General features: G+C 41.9%; 1 protein-coding gene across 1 annotated transcript in view; it reads right to left on the bottom strand.

Annotated features, from left to right (window-relative positions):
• The window catches only part of LOC127910569 (uncharacterized), a 76353-nt gene that overhangs the window by 7815 nt on the left and 47015 nt on the right, over window positions 1–21523 (bottom strand). The gene's annotated exons all lie outside the window — the stretch shown is intronic.

Raw genomic sequence — 21523 nt, 5'->3', positions numbered from 1 at the left:
GTGCCTTAGACCACTGCTCCACTCGGGAGGCCTTTTTTTGACCCAGACAGTTGGGTTGCGTGAATAACCCAACAGTTGGGTTGTTGGAAGACTCAAACATGGGTTCATTTAACCATCAGTTGGGTTGTTGGAAGACTCAAACATGGGTTCATTTAACCATCAGTTGGGTATTCTTTACTCTCATGCTGGATTGACCTCGCAGCTTGTTTATCATGTCAAGTTTATATAGTGAAAATTCGGGATTTACTTATTAAACTTTTTTTACACATTTTTCTGTAATATTATGATTATTTACTACATATTATGATAAGTATGCCACCTTTTTGCCTAATGAGGTAAACCACCTTACTGTATCCCAACAATGGGATTTAAATAGGCTTTTAAGGAACTCATACACTTCTGTAAGCGTCATTGAAACAACAAACATTTAAATGTACGAACTTGATATGTGAAAACTATACAAAAACAAATATGAACAAATAATTATCTGAAAAACGCTAAAATATATGTATGAAAATACCCTCAGATAAAAGGTGACATTCTGTACTGACGCCTCATATAAAACATTGTATCTCAAATAAAAAATGCTGGAGTATAGAGACAAATTTAAAGTTTTAGCTTCACTGTCCAAATAAATAAGTAAGGGAGTGTAGTTCACATAGTTTAATTTTCATCCAAATAATGACCTTACTACCCTTGCAATCATCAATTGACTACGGTTAGGGCAAAGAATTACTTATCTTCCGTTTTTCAGATGGTACTTTGAAGTTGTTTCTGCTTTCGAGGCAAACCCCCTAAGAAGGAACACTTTTATGAAGTAATAGTAATTTTTATCTATTTCTCCTCCTGTTCCCCCTCTCCTTCCTCGTCCTTTTTCTTTAATTTCCTGCTCCTCTGCGTATGCAGCAGTAGGGAGATAGAGGAATGAGTTGAATAAATCCCCAGGTTTATCACTCTCAGCATGTGGCTGTTTATGCTTTCAGAGACAGAATTCAAATAGTCCCCTGGCTCAGACTCTAGGGTCCTATTGTTAGATACTGCCACTGTGTTTCCTCTCCTCTCCTGTTGATTTTGTGTCATGTCCTTGTCACTGAAATAAATAGCACCCTAGTGAAAAACATCAACTTATGTTTAAAGTAAATGTAAAGTAATGGTATCTACTGAGTGTGTTTCAGGAGAGAAGCACCAGGCAGAGCGATCATGGCAAAGAGTAGAGCTGGGGTGCATGGCTGGTGTTGGGATTCAGGTCATGGTGAGGTGGAGAGAGCAGGTGAGGTGACAGACAGTCACATACAGATAAAACACTATCACACCATCCATCAGAGAGAGAGAGAGAGAGAGAGAGAGATACAGACAACAAATTCCAATTGGCTATACTAAAACTCTTTAACATCATACTTAGCTCTGGCATCTTCCCCAATATTTGGAACCAAGGACTGATCACCCCAATCCACAAAAGTGGAGACAAATTTGACCCCAATAACTACCGTGGAATATGTGTCAACAGTAACCTTGGGAAAATCCTCTGCATTATTATTAACAGCAGACTCGTACATTTCCTCAATGAAAACAATGTACTGAGCAAATGTCAAATTGGCTTTTTACCAAATTACCGTACAACAGACCATGTATTCACCCTGCACACCCTAATTGACAACCAAACAAACCAAAACAAAGGCAAAGTCTTCTCATGCTTTGTTGATTTCAAAAAAGCCTTAGACTCAATCTGGCATGAGGGTCTGCTATACAAACTGATGGAAAGTGGTGTTGGGGGTAAAACATATGACATTATAAAATCCATGTACACAAACAACAAGTGTGCGGTTAAAATTGGCAAAAAACACACACATTTCTTCACACAGGGTCGTGGGGTTAGACAAGGATGCAGCTTAAGCCCCACCCTCTTCAACATATATATCAACGAATTGGCGCGGGCACTAGAAAAGTCTGCAGCACCCGGCCTCCCCCTGCTAGAATCCGAAGTCAAATGTCTGCTGTTTGCTGATGATCTGGTGCTTTTGTCACCAACCAAGGAGGGCCCACAGCAGCACCTAGATCTTATGCACAGATTCTGTCAGACCTGGGCCCTGACAGTAAATCTCAGTAAGACCAAAATAATGGTGTTCCAAAAAGGTCCAGTCACCAGGACCACAAATTCAAATTCCATCTAGACACCGTTGCCCTAGAGCACACAAAAAACTATACATACCTTGGCCTAAACATCAGCGCCACAGGTAACTTCCACAAAGCTGTGAACGATCTGAGAGACAAGGCAAGAAGGGCATTCTATGCCATCAAAAGAAACATAAATTTCAACATACCAATTAGGATTTGGCTAAAAATACTTGAATCAGTCATAGAGCCCATTGCCCTTTATGCTTGTGAGGTCTGGGGTCCGCTCACCAACCAAGACTTCACAAAATGGGACAAACACCAAATTGAGACTCTGCACGCAGAATTCTGCAAAAATATCCTCTGTGTACAACGTAAAACACAAAATAATGCATGCAGAGCAGAATTAGGCCGATACCCACTAATTATCAAAATCCAGAAAAGAGCCATTAAATTCTACAACCACCTAAAAGGAAGCGATTCACAAACCTTCCATAACAAAGCCATCACCTACAGAGAGATGAACCTGGAGAAGAGTCCCCTAAGCAAGCTGGTCCTTGGGCTCTGTCATTTACATTACATTTAAGGGCTCTGTTGGTGCATACACCTTATGACATCCAGTGGAACACACACAATAGTGCATCTAAATCTTTTTAGGGGGGTGAGAAGGCCTAGGTATTCCTTGAAGAGGTGGGGTTTCACCCAGCACAATTAGACCCAACCAAATCATGAGAAAACAAAAAGATAATTACTTAACACATTGGAAAGAATTAACAAAAAAAACAGAGCAAACTAGAATGCTATTTGGCCCTACACAGAGAGTACACAGGGGCAGAATACCTGACCACTGTGACTGACCCAAAATTGAGGAAAGCTTTGACTATGTACAGACTCAGTGAGCATAGCCTTGCTATTGAGAAAGGCCGCCGTAGGCAGACATGGCTCTCACGAGAAGACAGGCTATGTGCTCACTGCCCACAAAATGAGGTGGAAACTGAGCTGCACTTCCTAACCTCCTGCCCAATGTATGACCATATTAGAGATACATATTTCACCCAGATCACACAGATCCACAAAGAATTCGAAAACAAATCCAATTTTGAAAAACTCCCATATCTACTGGGTGAAATTCCACAGTGTGCCATCACAGCAGCAAGATTTGTGACTTGTTGCCACGAGAAAAGGGCAACCAGTGAAGAACAAACACCATTGTAAATACAGCCCATATTTATGCTTATTTATTTTATCTTGTGTCCTTTAACTATTTGTACATTGTATATATATATATATATATATATATATATATATATATATATATATATATATATATATATATATATATATATATATAATATGACATTTGTAATGTCTTTACTGTTTTGAAACTTCTGTATGTGTAATGTTTACTGTTCATTTTTGTTGTTTTTCACCTTATATATTCACTTTGTATGTTGTCTACCTCACTTGCTTTGGCAATGTTAACACATGTTTCCCATGCCAATAAAGCCCTTGAATTGAATTGAATTGAATTGAGAGAGGGATAGAGAGGAGAGAGAGAGAGAGAGAGAGAGAGAGAGAGAGAGAGGGAGAGAGAGAGGAGAGAGAGAGAGAGAGAGAGAGAGAGAGAGTTAAAGAGAAGACAGAGTGAGTGTGTGTAGGTAGGAGAGAGAGTATAAGGAGAAAGGTAGAAAGAAAGAAAGAAATAAAGAGTGGTACTAATAGAGAAATGGAGAGAAAGAGATAATGAAAGAGAAAAGGAAAGGGAGAGAGGGATGAGAGGGCTTAACACCAAGGACAGGCAGGATGGACTTAACATCTCTCCAGGGGCAGTCAAGGGATGCATCATCTTCAGCTCCTCAGACACTCCTGGTGTAGAATACCAAGAGTGGAAGTAACATCCCAATAGTCAGAGAGAGCTTTCTTTCCTCAATCACTACTGCTCTGTCTTGACTGGGATGGAGAGTGAGCGAGAGAGAAAAAGAGAGATGGAGAGGGAGAGAGACAGAGATAGAAGAGTTTCATATAAGACTTTCAGAACATAGTCCGCAACTACATGCCTACTAGATAATCATGGGAAGGAAGGCTGTCTGAGTATTTTGCCTGATAGAAATGTGTGGTATATAAAGATATAATTAGGCATTGATGTAGATGTGATGTAGACGTGACAAAGATGACTTGGGGTCCTAATGACATGGCCGTTTCCATAGCCGCCCTCACATTAACTATTCAACACAGAATAACCATTCATCTGGACCATAGACTCAAAAGTCAAATATTTATTAGCTCTGATTAGGAGATCCATATTTTAGATGTGACTATGTCTCATTCCTCTTAGTGACTTTAAATATTTAAATTAGTTCAGATGCAACACCAACTCTGATTCATCCAGACATCAGACAATTCACTTTTTTTAAATGTGTGTCAAAGGAGCATTATTCAGCACAATTTATATTTCTAGAATCCCCTCGCTCTTTCTTAACTTTTTAAAAGTTATAACCTTTGTGTGGGCTTTTTGAGAAATTGAACAATGATTGAGCTCCTTCATGGCATTATCCAAATGGACCTCACACTTTTGATCAATTAATGAATCTAAGGGAATGCTCAATAAAAGGTAAATCTCCATTTCCACTATTGTGTTAGCACTGTGGGAAAAATACTCAAGAGGGATGGAGCCGGGCCTAGATAGAGGCTGCAGCCTTTGCCAAAGGGAGAGATCAGTCTACTCTGTGAAAGTATTTGTGTGTGTGTGGTTAGCTGTGTGTGTGTGTGTGTGTGTGTGTGTGTGTGTGTGTGTGTGTGTGTGTGTGTGTGTGTGTGTGTGTGTGTGTGTGTGTGTGTGTGTGTGTGTGTGTGTGTGTGTGTGTGTGTGTGTGTGTGTGTGTGTGTGTGTGTGTGTGTGTGCATGTTTGAGCGTGTGTATCCATTTGAGTGTGTGTGTGTGTGTGCATGTTTGAGCGTGTGTATCCATTTGAGTGTGTGTGTGTGTGCATGTTTGAGCGTGTGTATCCATTTGAGTGTGTGTGTGTGTGCATGTTTGAGCGTGTGTATCCATTTGAGTGTGTGTGTGTGTGTGTGTTCTTTGTTCTATTGGAGGAGTGGTGTTTGAGGGTTTAAGAGGCTTCCCATGGACTGTGCCTCAGCCTCCAGGAGCATGGGAACCTGGGTTCTCTCTGAACATCTATTGGTGGATCAGTTAGCCTGTTAACCCTGCTTCACTCTGGCTGAGGAGAATCCATTAGCTCTTTGTTAAAACCAAAGGAAGCCACTACTCCCCTGGAGAAACAGACAGAGACCCCGATGTCACTATACACATTCCCCAGTCTATTTCTCTCTGTCTTCCCTTTCTCTCTCTATGTTTTTACTTCTCTCTCTCCAGATAAATGCTGCCACCTAGCACAAGAGACTTGCGGTTGTCGAAAGAATACAGCAAGAGAGAAACTGTGCCTGCCATAAAGTTTCGGACCCATGAGTAACTTATAGACACACTACATTTGATAAACTCCTGTTACAATAGTTTATTGCTCAAAACAGACCAAATGAGTATGACGGTTGGTGTAATGGGTGAGATGTGAGGGAAGAGAAAATGTTGCCAGATGACGTGTGTAAAGATCAGCCTTTTTATATAAACAGACAATTTGATGCATTACTGCAATTAGGCCTGCTTTTGGGGTTGGCTGGTTCGCAATCCATTAAACAATATGCAAATAGTTGTGTTTGTTTGGGTTGATCGGGAGAGGATGGAGAGAAGGGGGAGGAGAGGAAGGAGGGATAGAGGGAAGAGAGGTGGATGCTGTATAATTGGACAGTCTGCTATCCTCTGCTACTGGCTTAATGAGGCAAACACTTACACACACACACACACACACACACACACACACACACACACACACACACACACACACACACACACACACACACACACACACACACACACACACACACACACACACACACACACACACACACACACACACACACACACACACACACACACACACACACACACACACACACACACACATTACTGTTTTCCATTTGCACTGTTAAACGTTCCTGAAATGCTAAGTCGTTTTTTTGGTGTATTTATGGTTTTCCAGCTGTATGCGTATGTGTGTATGTATGAGAGACACAAATTGCTTTGTTAATTTGGTGTATCACAAGACCATTTAAAAGGCTTTAGGTGTGCCACACTTCAGTTGTAGAGAATCTGGGAGGCCCTTGCTCCCCTGCTTGTAATCTTCAAATACACTGCCATCGGAAAATATTAATACCCCTTGACTTTTTCCACATTTTGTTACATTACAGCCTCTAAAATTGATTAAATTGTTGTTGTTTTTCTCATTAATCTACACAATACCCCATAATGACAGAGCAAAAACAGGTGTTTAGAAATGTTTGTAATTTATTAAAAATGTAAAACTGAAATATCACATTTAAGTAAGTATTCAGACCCTTTACTCAGTACCTTGTTGATGCACCTTTGGCAGTGATTACATCATCGAGTCGTCTTGGGTATGATGCTTCATGCTTGGCACACCTGTATTTCCCCATTCAACTCTGTCAATTTGGATGGTGAGCGTTGCTGCACAGCTATTTTCAGGTCTCTCCAGAGATGTCTGATTGGGTTCAAGTCCTGGCTCTGGCTGGGCCACACAAGGATTTTCAGAGACTTGTCAAGGCTCTGCATCTATCCTCGTGCTCCTAAACCTTAGTGCTGCTTTTGATACCATCGATCGCCACATTCTTTTAGAGAGATTGGAAACCCAAATTGGTCTACACGGACAAGTTTGGCCTGGTTTAGACTTTATCGTTCAGAAAGATATCAGTTTGTCTCTGTGGATGGTTTGTCCTCTGACAAATCAACTGTGCATTTTGGTGTTCCGCAAGGTTCCGTTATAGAACCACTGTTGTTTTCAAACATAATGTTAACTTTCACTGCTATGCAGATGATGCAGAGCTGTACATCTCAATGAAACATGGTGAAGCACCAAAATTGCCCTCCCTGGAAGCCTGTGTTTCAGACAAAAAAAAAAGTTTTAAATTCGGTCAAAACAGATATACTAGTTCTAGGTCCCAAGAAACAAAGAGATCTTCTGATCTGACAATTAATCTTGATGGTTGTACAATCATCTCAAATAAAACTGTGAAGGACCTTGGCGTAACTCTGGACCCTGATCTCTCTTTTGATGAACATATCAAGACTGTTTCAGGAACAGCTATTTTCCATCTACTTAACATTGCAAAAATCTGAAACTTTTATAAATATTTAACTTTTATTAATATGGAGAAAAATGAATCCATGCTTTTGTCACTTCTAGAGTAAACTACTGCAAAGCTCTACTTTCCAGCTACCCGGATAAAGCACTAAATAAACTTCAGTTAGTGCTAAACACGGCTGCTAGAATCTTGACAAGAACCCAAAAATGTGATCATACTAGCCTCTCTATACTGGCCTCCTGTTAAGGCTAGGGCTGACTTCAAAGCTTTACTGCTAACCTACAAAGCATTACATGGGCTTACTCCTACCTATCTTTCCAATTTGGTCCTGCCGTACGTACCTACACGTACGCTATGTTCACAAGACGCAGGCCTCCTAATTGTCCCTAGAATTTCAAAGTAAACAGCTGGAGGCAGGGCTTTCTCCTATAGAGCTCCATTTTATGGAATGGTCTGTGAATCAATGTGAGAGACGCAGACTCTGTCTCAACCTTTAAGTCTTTATTGAAAACTCATCTCATCAGTAGGTCCTATGATTGAGTAACGTCTGGCTCAGGGGTGTGAAGGTGAACGGAAAGGCACTGGAGTGATGAACCAATCTTGCTGTCTGCCTGGCACGGTTCCCCTCTCCACTGGGATTCTCTGCCTCTAACCCTATTACGGGGGCTGAGTTACTGGCCTTGTCTCAGGGTAGTAAGTTGGTGGTTGAAGATATCCCTATAGTGGTATGAGGGCTGTGCTTTGGCAAAGTGGGTGGGGTTATATCCTGCCTGTTTGGTCCGGTGGTATAGTCGGACGGGGCCACAGTGTCTCCCAACCCCTCCTGTCTCAGCCTCCAATAGTTATGCTGCAATAGTTTATGTGTCTGGGGCTAGGTTCAGTCTGTTATATCTGGAGTAATTCTCCTGTCTTAACCAGTGTCCTGTGTAAGTCTCTCTCTCTTTTTCTCTTTTTCTCTCTCTTTCTCTTTCTCTTTCTCTTTCTCTCTCTTTCTCTTCTCTTTCTCTTCTCTTGTAGGACCTGAGCCCTAGGAACCATGCCTCAGGACTACCTGGCCTGATGACTCCTTGCTGTCCCCAGTCCATCTGGTCATGCTGCTGATCCAGTTTAAACTGTTCTGCCTGTGGCTTTGGAACCCTGACCTGTTCACCAGATGTGCTATCTTGTCCCGGACCTGCTGTTTTCGACTCTCTCTCTCTACCGCACCTGCTGTCTCTTACTCTGAATGCTCGGATATGAAAAGCCAACTGACATTTACTTCTGAGGTGCTGTCTTGTTGCTCCCTCTACAATCACTGCGATTATTATTTGACTCTGCTGGTCATCTATGAACGTTTGGACATCTTGGCCATGTTCTGTTATAATCTCCACCCGGCACAGCCAGAAGAGGACTGACCAGCCCTCAGAGTCTGGTTCCTGGTTCCTGGTTCCTGCCTTCCTATGGAGTTTTTTTTAGCAACCATGCTTCTACATCTGCATTTTGGCTGGGTTTCTGTATAGCACTTTGTGACATGGGCTGATGTAAAAAGGGCTTTAAAAATACATTTGATTGATTTAATTCCTTCGACCTCATGGCTTGGTTTTTGCTCTGACATGCACTGTCAACTGTGGGACTTTATATAGACAGGTGTGTGCCTTTCCAAATCATGTCTAATCAATTGAATTTACCACAGGTGAACTCCAATCAAGATAAATAGGATGCACCAGGATGCACCTGAGCTGAATTTCGAGACTCATAGCAAAGGGTCTGAGTACTTATGTAAATAAGGTATTTAATTTGTATTTTTCAATAATTTAGCAAAAATGTCTCAAAACCTGTTTTCTCCTTGTCAGTATGGGGTTTGTGTGTAGAAGTATGTAAGGGGTCTGAATACTTTCTGAAGGCACAGTAGGTCCAATACAAACTGCCCCAACACAGTCACATCAGATGGACTGTGTTTGCAGATATAGGATCTTCATCTGATCACTTTATTGCAGGATTACTTTCCTGCTATGCAGGAAATGTAAAAACGTATAGTGTAGTTGAGGTTTAAAAAGGCTTCTGAAGTTTGTAATTTCCACTTAGAAATTTCAGACTTGATTTCCCTTATGAAAAACGCATCAACCCCTACAAAAATGTACATTATTTATAATCCACATAATAATTCACATTTCCTGTTGCTGCAGGATTATTTTCCTGCTGTGGCAAACTGTCTCAAAATAAGATCCAACATCTGCATGTATCCCCATCCGAGTGTAGCTGTGATCTTTTACCAGCTCTAAAGGTACAGTTGAAGTAGGACGTTTACATTCACCTTAGCCAAGTACATTTAAACTCAGTTTTCCCTTTTCCTGACATTTAATCAGAGTAAAAATTCAAATTCTAGGTCAGTTAGGATCACCAACTTGTTTTAAGGTTTTGAAATGTCAGAATAATAGTAGAGAGAATGATTTATTTCAGCTTTTATTGCTTTCATCACATTCCCAGTGGGTCACAAGTTTACATACAATCAATTAGTATTTGGTAGCATTGTCTTTAAATTGTTTAACTTGGGTCAAACTTTTTGGGTATCCTTCCAAAGCTTCCCACAATAGGTTGGGTGAATTTTGGCCCATTCCTCCTGACAGAGTGTAACGGCGTTCTTCGTTTGTCGAAAGAGAGTCGGACCGAAATGCAGCGTGGTTGTTACTCATGATCTTTAATGAAGGATTGCGATACACAAAATAACTTATACATATACAAAAACAACAAACGGAACGTGAAACCTAATTACAGCCTATCTGGTGAACACTACACAGAGACAGGAACAATCACCCACGAAATACACAGAGAAACCCCGGCTACCTAAATACGGTTCCCAATCAGAGACAACGAGAATCACCTGACTCTGATTGAGAACCGCCTCAGGCAGCCAAGCCTATACAACACCCCTACTCAGCCGCAATCCCAAATACTACAAACCCCAATACGAAATACAACAAAATAAACCCATGTCACACCCTGGCCTGACCAAATAATAAACGAAAACACAAAATACTAAGACCAAGGCGTGACACAGAGCTGGTGTAACTGAGTAAGATTTGTAGGCCTTCTTGCTCACACAAGCTTTTTCAGTTCTGCCCACACATTTTCTATGGGATTGAGGTCAGGGCTTTGTGATGGCCACTCCAATACCTTGACTTTGTTGTCCTTACGCCATTTTGCCACAACTTTGGAAGAATGCTTGGAGTCATTGTCCATTTTGAAGACCCATTTGCGACCAAGCTTTAACTTCCTGACTGATGTCTTGAGATGTTGCTTCAATATATCCACATAATTTTCCTCACTCATGATGTCATCTATTTTGTGAAGTGTACCAGTCCCTCCTGCAGCAAAGCACCCCAACAACATGATGCTGCCACCCCAGTGCTTCACGGTTGGAATGGTGTTCTTCGGCTTGCAAGCCTCCCCCCATAACGATGGTCATTATGGACAAACATTTCTATTTTTGTTTCATCAGACCAGAGGACATTTCTCCAAAAAGTACAATATCTGTCCCCATGTGCAGTTGCAATCTGTTAAGTCGATATAGGACTCATTTTACTGTGGATATAGATATTTTTGTACCTGTTTCCTCCAGCATCTTCACAAGGTCCTTTGCTGTTGTTCTGTGATTGATTTGCACTTTTCACACCAAAGTACGTTCATCTCTAGGAGACAGAACGCGTCTCCTTCCTGAGCGGTATGATGGCTGCGTGATCCTATGGTGTTTATACTTGCGTACTATTGTTTGTACAGATGAACGTGGTACCTTCAGGCGTTTGCAAATTGCTCCCAAGCATGAACCAGACTTGTGGAGGTTTACAATTTTTTTTCTGAGATCTTGGCTTGTATCTTTAGATTTTCCCATGATGTCAAGCACAGAGGCACTGAGGTTGAAGGTAGGCCTTGAAATACATCCACAGCTACACCTCCAATTGACTCAAATTATTTTAATTAGCTTATCAGAAGCTTCTAAAGCCATGACATCATATTCTGGAATTTTCCAAGTTGTTTAAAGGCACAGTCAATTTATTGTATGTAACCTTCTGACCCACTGGAATTGTGACACCGTGAATTATAAGTGAAATAATCTGTCTGTAAACAATTCGTGGAAAAATGACTTGTGTCATGTACAAAGTAGATGTCCTAACCGACTTGCCAAAACAATAGTTTATTAACAAGAAATTTGTGGAGTGGTTGAAAAACTAGTTTTAATGACTCCAACATAAGTGTATGTAAACTTGAGACTTCAACTGTATATAATCCATTCTGTTGACTCTACTCTGCATAAGATATCTTGATCTTGGACATGGGATGTTGTTGACCGGTCAGTCAGATAGATAAAGGATACTTAAATCAGTTATTCGGTTCTCAACTGGATCTCTTTAACTCTGAACTCAGTACATCCTGTAGCTGCTACGCTGCATCTATAACAACCCACATTACTCATTGATACTAGCTCAGCCACCTGGATATGATATGATACTATTGTATTGACGCTTATCTGAATATGTATCTGAATAAATGGAGATGGGCCAGTCTGAGAAGTGCTTTTGTAAAGACAGATGTCCTACAATGAGACTGGTTACTGAATACATGTAATAAACATGAAATAAATGCATTTCTATTTCCATGTGTTGGACCCCTTCTCTCCCTCTCTGTCGCTCCCTCTCTCACTATTATAATCCCAGGTGGTTTTGTTCTTTTATCTCCTCTCCTCTCTATCGGTGACCTCTGGGTCTCATTCTCATGCTAAACTGCTGTTCGCTGTCTAAAGACATGGCACCACATCAGTCAGGTGACCTGAATATTAATATGGTCTTTACAGAGGAAAAGAGTGGTTTTATGTAGATCCACCTCTCTTCTCTCCATCTTTATCTCATAGAGATATCCCATTACCGCTAAACCTGCACCCTCCAACCAGACTCCAGTGTGTGTGTGTGTGTGTGTGTGTGTATGTGTGTTGACCCCACATTAATTAATTACCTCCACTAACAAAGGCCAGGACTGACAATAATGCCTCTCTGATATGCTAAACCAGGTCCAATCTGCAGCTGTATGTTACTGTACACACTCATCCTCACTGAGGTCCACTCAGCCCTAATTCTCCTGTTGTCCCAGTCCAATAGGAAACCACTTCTACTGTATTATAGTGGGTATGTTTTGTCTCTCTAAAAAATGGTCTGACGTGTGTTGGTCAACAGGTAGATGGGTGAGAGGATACAGGTGTGGTATTAGACAGAAAACACAGACAATACATTTTAATTGAATTTGATAGATTTATTAAATTCAGTAACTGGATTGATGTGGCACTTTCACAATGAGAAGAGAGCTCAATACAACTGCTTGTCTTGGTGCAAAGTGGACATGCAATGTTAGATGTATTTATAGATTTATTCATAGGGAACAGTGCATTTTATCAACATCAATATTACAGTAATGCAACATCCATGTAAATGTGCCAGGGTTAACCAAAAGCTCATTTGCACCTGTAGTCCAGGGCTTGTAAGAACAATTACACAGCCACAACGCAAATACAAATACTCACAAAAAATCATACAAAGTACAAATACATTACATACAATATGATTCTAACATCAACAACCTATTCAGAATAAAACACTTTCATCAGCTGTCGTCTTACATATCAGGAACCACATATAACGCGTGTGTACAGGATTGGATAGATTTTAGCCATGTTTTCAATTTTATTTTAAAAGCGCAGTAATCAGTGCGTTTCTCAAGTCTATTGTTAAGGTTTTCTGTTGAAGGAGAGGAGGACCAAAATGCAGCTTGGTTATTTATAAACATCTTTAATAAAGATGAAAATACAAACAGCATACAAAAACTGTGAAAAACCAAACCAGCCCTACCAGGTGCAACAAACACAGAGACAGGAACAATCACCCACGAAACACTCAAAGAATATGGCTGCCTAAATATGGTTCCCAATCAGAGACAACGATAAACACCTGCCTCTGATTGAGAACCACTCCAGGTAACCATAGACTTTCCTAGACTACTATACTACACCACAATCCCATACCATACAAAAAAACCTAGACAAAACACACCACATAAATAACCCATGTCACACCCTGGCCTGACCAAAATAATAAAGAAAACACAAAATACTAAGACCAGGGCTTGACATCCATGGGCAGTGTATTCCAGTATATTGTAGCTCTTACTGAGAGGGCTGATTGTCAGAGTTTACTGATCGGAAAGGGACAACGCAGTCCCCTCTAGTTACTGCCCTTGTTATCCTAGAGGTGCTTTCCTTGAACATGATATTTAAAAAAAGAAAGACAATTATTTCACCTTTATTTAACCAGGTAGGCTAGTTGAGAACAAGTTCTCATTTGCAACTGCGACCTGGCCAAGATAAAGCATAGCAATTCGACACATACAACAACACAGAGTTACACATGGAGTAAACAAAACATAGTAAATAATACAGTAGAACAAAAGAAAACAAAGAGTCTATATACAGTGGGTGCAAATGAGGTAAGATAAGGGAGTTAAGGCAATACATAGGCCATGGTGGCGAAGTAATTACAATATAGCAATTAAACACTGGAATGGTAGATGTGCAGAAGAGGAATGTGCAAATAGAGATACTGGGGTGCAAAGGAGCAAGGTAAATAAATAAATACAGCACGGGGATGAGGTAGGTAGATAGATGGGCTGTTTACAGATGGGCTATGTACAGGTGCAGTTATCTGTGAGCTGCTCTGACAGCTGGTGCTTAAAGCTAGTGAGGGAGATATGAGACTCCAGCTTCAGAGATTTTTGCAGTTCGTTCCAGTCACTGGCAGCAGAGAACTGTAAGGAAAGACGACCAAAGGGGGAATTGGCTTTGGGGGTGACCAGTTACATATACCTGCTGTAACGCGTGCTACGTGTGGGTGCTGCTATGGTGACCAGTGAGCTGAGATAAGGCGGGGCTTTACCTAGCAGAGACTTGTAGATAACTTGTAGCCAGTGGGTTTGGTGACGAGTATGAAGCGAGGGCAAACCAACGAGAGCGTGCAGGTCGCAATGGTGGGTAGTGTATGGGACTTTGGTGACGAAACGGATGGCACTGTGATAGACTGCATCCAGTTTCTTGAGTAGAGTGTTGGAGGCTATTTTATAGATGACATCACCGAAGTCGGGGATCGGTAGGATGGTCAGTTTTACGAAGGTATGTTTGGCAGCATGAGTGAAGGATGCTTTGTTGCGATATAGGAAGCTGATTCTAGTTTTAATTTTTGATTGGAGATGCTTAATGTGAGTCTGGAAGGAGAGTTTACAGTCTAACCAGACACCTAGGTATTTGTAGTTGTCCACGTATTCTAAGTCAGAACCGTCCAGAGTAGTGATGCTGGGCGGGCGAGCAGGTGCGGGCAGTGATCGGTTGAATAGCATGCATTTAGTTTTACTTGCATTTAAGAGCAGTTGGAGGCCTTGGAAGGAGAGTTGTATGGCATTGAAGCTCGTCTGGATGTTAGTTTTTAACCAACCATGTTGTTCCACCTCCCACATATGCGATGACATCACCTGGTTTAAATGTCTCTAGAGACTATATCTCTCTTATCATTACTCAATGCCTAGGTTTACCTCCAATGTACTCACATCCTACCTTACCTTTGTCTGTACACTCTGCCTTGAATCTATGCTATCGTGCCCAGAAACCTGCTCCTTTTACTCCTTTTGCTAGATGGCCAGTTCGTATAGCATTTAGCTGTACCCTTATCCTACTTCTCCTCTGTTCCTCTGGTGATTTAGAAGTTAATCCAGGTCCTGCAGTGCCTAGCTCCACTCCTACTCCCCAGATGCTCTCATTTGTTGACTTCTGTACCTGTAAAAGCCTTGGTTTCATGCATGTTAATATTAGAAGCCTACTCCCTATGTTTGTTTTACTCACTGCTTTAGCACACTCTGTCAACCCGGATGTCTTAGCCGTGTCTGAATCCTGGCTTAGGAAAACCACCAAAACCCCTGAAATCTCCATTGCTAACGATAACATTTTCCGCCACGATAGAACTGCCAAATGGGGCGGTGTAGCAATCTACTAGTTCTGTATTAGTATCCAGGTCAGTACCCAAACAATTCGAGCTTCTACTTCTAAAAATTAACATTTCCAGAAAGTCTCTCACTGTTGCCGCTTGCTATAGACCTCCCTCTGCCCCCAGCTGTGCCCTCGATACCATATGTGAATTGATTGCCCCCCATCTATCTTCTGAGCTCGTGCTACTAGGTGACCTAAACTGAGACATGCTTAACACCCCGACCATCCTACAATCCAAGTTTGATGCCCCCAATCTCACACAAAATATCAATGAACCTACCAGGTACAACTCGAAATCCGTAAACACGGGCACCCTCATAGATGTCATCCTAACCAACTCGCCCTCCAAATACACGTCTGCTGTTTTCAATCAAGATCTCAGCGATCACTGCCTCATTGCCTGCATCTGCAATGGGTCTGTGACCAAACGACCACCCCTCATCACTGTCAAACGTTCCCAAAAACTCTTCTGCGAGCAGGCCCTTCTAATCGACCTGGCCGGAATATCCTGGAATGACATTGACCTCATCCCGTCAGTAGATGATGCCTGGCTATTCTTTAAAAGTGTGTTCCTCACCATCTTAAATAGGCATGCCCCATTCAAAAAATGTAGAACTAGGAACGGATATAGTCCTTGGTTCACTCCAGACCTGTCTGCCCTTGACCAGCACAAAAACATCCTGTGGCGTTCTGCATTATCCCCTGTGATATGCAACTTTTCAGGGAAGTTAGGAACTAATATACACAGGCAGTAAGGAAAGCTAAGGCTAGCTTTTTCAAACAGAAATTTGCATCCTGTAGTACTAACTCAAAAAAGTTCTGGGACACTGTAAAGTCCACGGAGAATAAGAGCACCTCCTCTCCCAGCTGCCCACTGCTCTGAGGCTAGGAAACACTGTCACCACCTATAAATCCACTATAACTGAGAATTTCAATAAGCATTTCTCTATGGCTGGCCATGCTTTCCACCTGGCTACCCCTACCCCGGTCAAATGCACGGCACCCTCCACAGAAATCCGCCAAAGCCCCCACCATTTCTCCTTCTCCCAAATCCAGAGAGCTGATGTTCTGAAAGAGCTGCAAAATCTGGACCCCTTCAAATCAACCGGGATAGACAATCTGGACCCTCTCGTTCTAAAATTATCTGCCGAAATTGTTGCAACCCCTATTACTAGCCTGTTCAACCTCTCTTTTGTATCGTCTGAGATTCCCAAAGATTGGAAAGCTGCCACGGTCATCCCCCTCTTCAAATGGGTTGACACTCTAAACCCAAACTGCTACAGATCTATATCTATTCTACCCTGTCTTTCGAAGGTCTTCGAAAGGCAATTTAACAAACAGATTACCGACCATTTCTAAACCCACCGTACCTTCTCCGCTATGCAATCTGGTTTCAGAGCTGGTGAAGGGTGCATCTCAGCCACGCTCAAGGTTCTAAACGACATCATAACCGCCATCGATAAGAGACATTACTGTGCAGCCGTATTCATCGTCCTGGCCAAGGCTTTCGACTCTGTCAATCACCACATTCTTATTGGCAGACTAGACAGCCTTGGTTTCTCAAATGATTGCCTCTCCTGGTTCACTAACTACTTCTCAGACAGAGTTCAGTTTTGTCAAATCAGAGGGCCTGTTGTCCAGACCTCTGGCAGTGTCTATGGGGATGCCACAGGGTTCAATCCTCGGGCCGACTCTCTTCTCTGTATACATCAAAGATGTTGCTCTTGCTGCTGGTGATTCTCTGATACACCTCTATGCAGACGACACCATTATGTATACTTCTGGCCCCTCTTTGGACACTGTGTTAAAAAACTTGTTAAGGCGATGGGTTCCCCTACAGGAAAAAATTTCAGTCTCTCGATGTGCAAAACTGATAGAGACATACCCCAAGCGACTTACTGCTGTAATCACAGCAAAAGGTGGCGCTACAAAGTATTAACTTAAGGGGGCTGAATAGTTTTGCATGCCCAATTTTTCCGTTTTTGATTTGTTAAAAAAGTTTGAAATATCCAATAAATGTCGTTCCACTTCATGATTGTGTCCCACTTGTTCTTGATTCTTCACAAAAAAATACAGTTTTATATCTTTATGTTTGAAGCCTGAAATGTGGCAAAAGGTCGCAAAGTTCAAGGGGGCCGAATACTTTCGCAAGGCACTGTATGCATTTATATCCATAAATCTCGGTTTGACTCCATGTTCAGAAAATCCTCCAAAATATCAGGAGGAATTATAGAAAGCTACGCCAGATAACAGAAATACTCATCATAAACTTTGACTAAAGATACATGTTCTACATATAATTAAAGATACACTGGTTCTTAATGCAACCGCTGTGTCACATTTTTTTTTAACGTTAAGGAAAAAGCCTAACATTGCAATAATATGAGACGGCGCTCAGACGTAACAATATTTCTCCGCCGTGTTGGAGTCAACAGAAATACAAAATTACAACATAAATATTCCCTTACCTTTGATGATCTTTCATCAGAAGGTAGTGCAAGGAGTCCTAGTTCAACAATAAATTGTTTTGTTCCATAATGTTCAATTCTAGTGTCCAAGTAGAAGCATTTTCTACCACTTTCAGCTCAAATGCCCAAAAAAATACTTCTGGTCCAGGATAACTTTGCATCAAAACTGCCAAATTACATATTACAGGTCGAAGAAACTGGTCAAACTAAGTGCAGAATCAATCTTCAGGATGTTATAATCATATATATCCAATAGCATTCCAACCGGATCATTCGTTTTCATCTGGGGCTGATTGGAACAACCGAAGCACTCAAAGGCAAACACGCCACAGCAAAATGGCATCCTTTTGCGACACCAACTACTTTCCTTCCCGTTAGGTCAAAGTTCACAGCAAATGCTCCATTACACTTTCTACTGAATGAGGACATCTAGTGGAAGATGTAGGAAGTGTTTCCAGATCCATAACTTGGGAGGGGGCGATGACGTCAAAGTTGCCCCAACTTTCAGGATTTCAAAACTTGTTTGGAAGATTGACTGCCGTGTGAGTTCTGTTATACTCACAGACATAATTCAAATGCTTTTTAGAATCTTCAGAGTGTTTTCTATCCAATATCAATAATAATATGCATATATTAGCAATTTAGGACAGATTTTGATGCAGTTCACTATGGGCACGCAATTCATCCAAAGTGGAAATACTGCCCACTATCTCTAACTGGTTTTAAGGCATATTGAGCAGGGTTAGAGGCTCTACAGTGAAATAAGACAGTAATCACTAACCAGGACAGTAATGGACGAGGAATATTGATATTAGAGAGAGGCATGCGTAGCCAAGTGAACATCTATGTCTAGTGAGTGGTTGGGCTGACTGGGGACTCGGCGATTCAGACAGTTAGCAGACCGATGCTAACTCGCTAACAGTTAGTAGGCCGGAGCTAAACAAGCTAGCAGTTAGCAGACCGGGTTAGCAAGCAAGCAGTTAGTATGGGCTAGCAGTTAGCAGACCAGGGCAGGCAAGCTAGCCTATGGGGGACGTCGCGATGGGGGTAAGTCTGTTTTTGCCTCTTCGTGCGGTGACGTCGATAGACCCTACTAGTCGTGGAATTAGTAGGGTTCCAAGTAGCTCTAGGTAGCTAGCAGGCCTAGCAGGTTAGCAGAATGGGCCTTCAGCAGACGTTGCGCCTGAGGGGCCTGTTAGAATCCTCGAGAAGATTATGTCGGTATTCCAGTCGTAGAGGATCAGCGGAGATCTGTGCTCCGTACCGGCAGTAGAAGGGTTTCGGATATTGTAGGCCAGGAGTGAGCCGGGAGATGGGACAGGCTAGTTGGTGCTAGCTCCGGGACGGAAACGTTAGCCAGGAGTAGTCAACCCAGGTTGCCGTTAGCTAGCTGTGATGATCCAGATGAAAAGGTTTAGAGTTTGTGGTAGGAATTCTGGGATATGGAGAGAAAAATAGGTCCGGTATGTTTGAAATGCGTTGTACGAACTGGCGAGAGCTTTCTGAGCAAAAGGTTGACCGCTAGCAGATGACCGCTAGAGGTGGTTAGCTGACTGATAGCCGGTAGCTAGTTAGCTAGCTTCAGTTGAGGTATTCCAGTTCGGAGGTAAATAGAAATACTTTAGGAAAGAAAAAAAAAGATCCACACCACATTGGGTGAGGCGGGTTCCAGGAGAGTATTTTGAAGTTGAGATTTACGAAAAATATAAAAAATAACGAGAAGAAAAATATGTATACACAATGGACGAGACAAGACAAAGACGTCTGACTGCTACGCCATCTTGGATTCAACTGATATGCCGGCATAGAGGTGGGGGGGCAAGACCATGCAGGATCTTAAAGATGAGGGATGATGGAGCCTATAGTACAGAAGTCTACAGGCTTTATTTTTGTCACACCCTGATCTGGTTCACCTGTCCTTGTGATTGTCTCCACCCCCTCCAGGTGTCGCTTATTATCCCCGGTGTATATATCCCTGTGTTTCCTGTCTCTTTGTACCAGTTCGTCTTGTTTGCCAAGTCAACCAGCGGTTTTCCTTGCTCCTATTTTTCCCAGTCTCTGTTTGTTTCTAGTCCTCCTGGTTTCGACACTTGCCTGTCCTAACTCCAAACTCACCTGCCTGACCACTCTGCTTGTTCTGACTACCAGCCTGCCTATCCCCTTGTACTGTTTTGGACCCGGATCTGGTTTCTGATCCCTGCCTGGGCTGACCTCGAGACTGCCTATCGTCTGGTACTGTTTGGACTTGGCCTGGTTTATGAACTCTCGCCTGTCCCCGACTTGCCTTTGCCTACCTTTGTTATAATAAATATCGGAGCTCTACATTTGAGTCTCGCCTTGTGCCCGTATAATTTTAGATACAGTCACCTTTAACCAACACCTACAGTTGAAGTCAGAAGTTTACATACACTTAGGTTTTTCAACCACTCCACAAATTTCTTGTTAACATACTATAGTTTTGGCAAGACATTTAGAACATCTATTTTGTGCATGACACAAGTAATTTTTCCAACAATTGTTTACAGGCAGATTATTTCCCTTATAATTCACTGTGTCACAATTCCAGTAGGCTAATTGACATAATTTGAGTCAATTGGATGTATTTCAAGGCCTAACTTCAAACTCAGTGCCTCTTTGCTTGACATCATGCCAAAATCTTGTCACGCGGGACTAGTTGGGTGAAGGAATCAGGCGCAGAGAGTTCCACTGGGGAAAAGTACTCTTTAATACAGCACACAAAAAATGACAAGCCCAACAACACAGGGCTCGGACAACAAAGTGACTACCCAAAACCACAGGGTGCCAAGTCCAGAAAATATAACCACCTCTACCTAAAACGCACACACGTAACATAAAGACAATCCCGCACAAAACAATGGCGGGTACACGTACTTAACCTCTTGATCTTAGCCATCCAGGATCCGGGATCGTGACTACACCCTCAGGCTCATTACCATAACGCAACGTTAATGATTTCTAAAAATCGCAAATGAAATTAAATAAATATGCCTGTTCTCAAGCTTAGCCTTTTCTTAACAACACTGTCATTGTTGTTTGAATCAATCCTCAAGGTGTTTTGTCACATATCTCTTCATTGATATGCCGTTCGTGGAAGCATGCTTTCGTCTCAGAATCCCATGGAAAAATACCAGCAGCTGAGTTTTGCGCACCAATTTCCACGCAGGACACCGTGCGGACACTTGGCAAATGTAGTCTCTTATGGTCAATCTTCCAATGATATGCCTGCAAATACGTCACAATGCTGGAGACCCCTTGGGGAAACGATAGAAAGGGCAGGCTCATTCCTGTCGCATTCACAGCCGTATAAGGAGATAATGAAAAACAGAGCCTCAGAAATCCTGTTCATTTCCTGGTTGCAGTTTCATCTTGGTTTTGACTGAAGCTTCTGTTCTAGGGCACTCACAGTGAATATCTTTGCAGTTCTGGAAACGTCAGAGTGTTTTCATTCCAAATCTATCAATTCCATGCATAGTCGAGCATTTTTTTGTGACAAAATATTGTGCTTAAAACGGGCACGTCTTTTTATCCAAAAATGAAATACTGCCCCTAGAGTATGAAGAGGTTAAAATAGGGAAGCTCATTAAGCCTTACAACAGAACACAGGTGAAACTAATAAGACAAAACAAACAGACAAACAAAAAAGGGATCGGTG

Source organism: Oncorhynchus keta, chromosome 22 (assembly GCF_023373465.1).
Source record: "Oncorhynchus keta strain PuntledgeMale-10-30-2019 chromosome 22, Oket_V2, whole genome shotgun sequence".
Classification (NCBI taxonomy): domain Eukaryota; kingdom Metazoa; phylum Chordata; class Actinopteri; order Salmoniformes; family Salmonidae; genus Oncorhynchus; species Oncorhynchus keta.
Note: the sequence above shows the minus strand (reverse complement) of the source record. Positions and strands in the feature narration are given on the sequence as shown.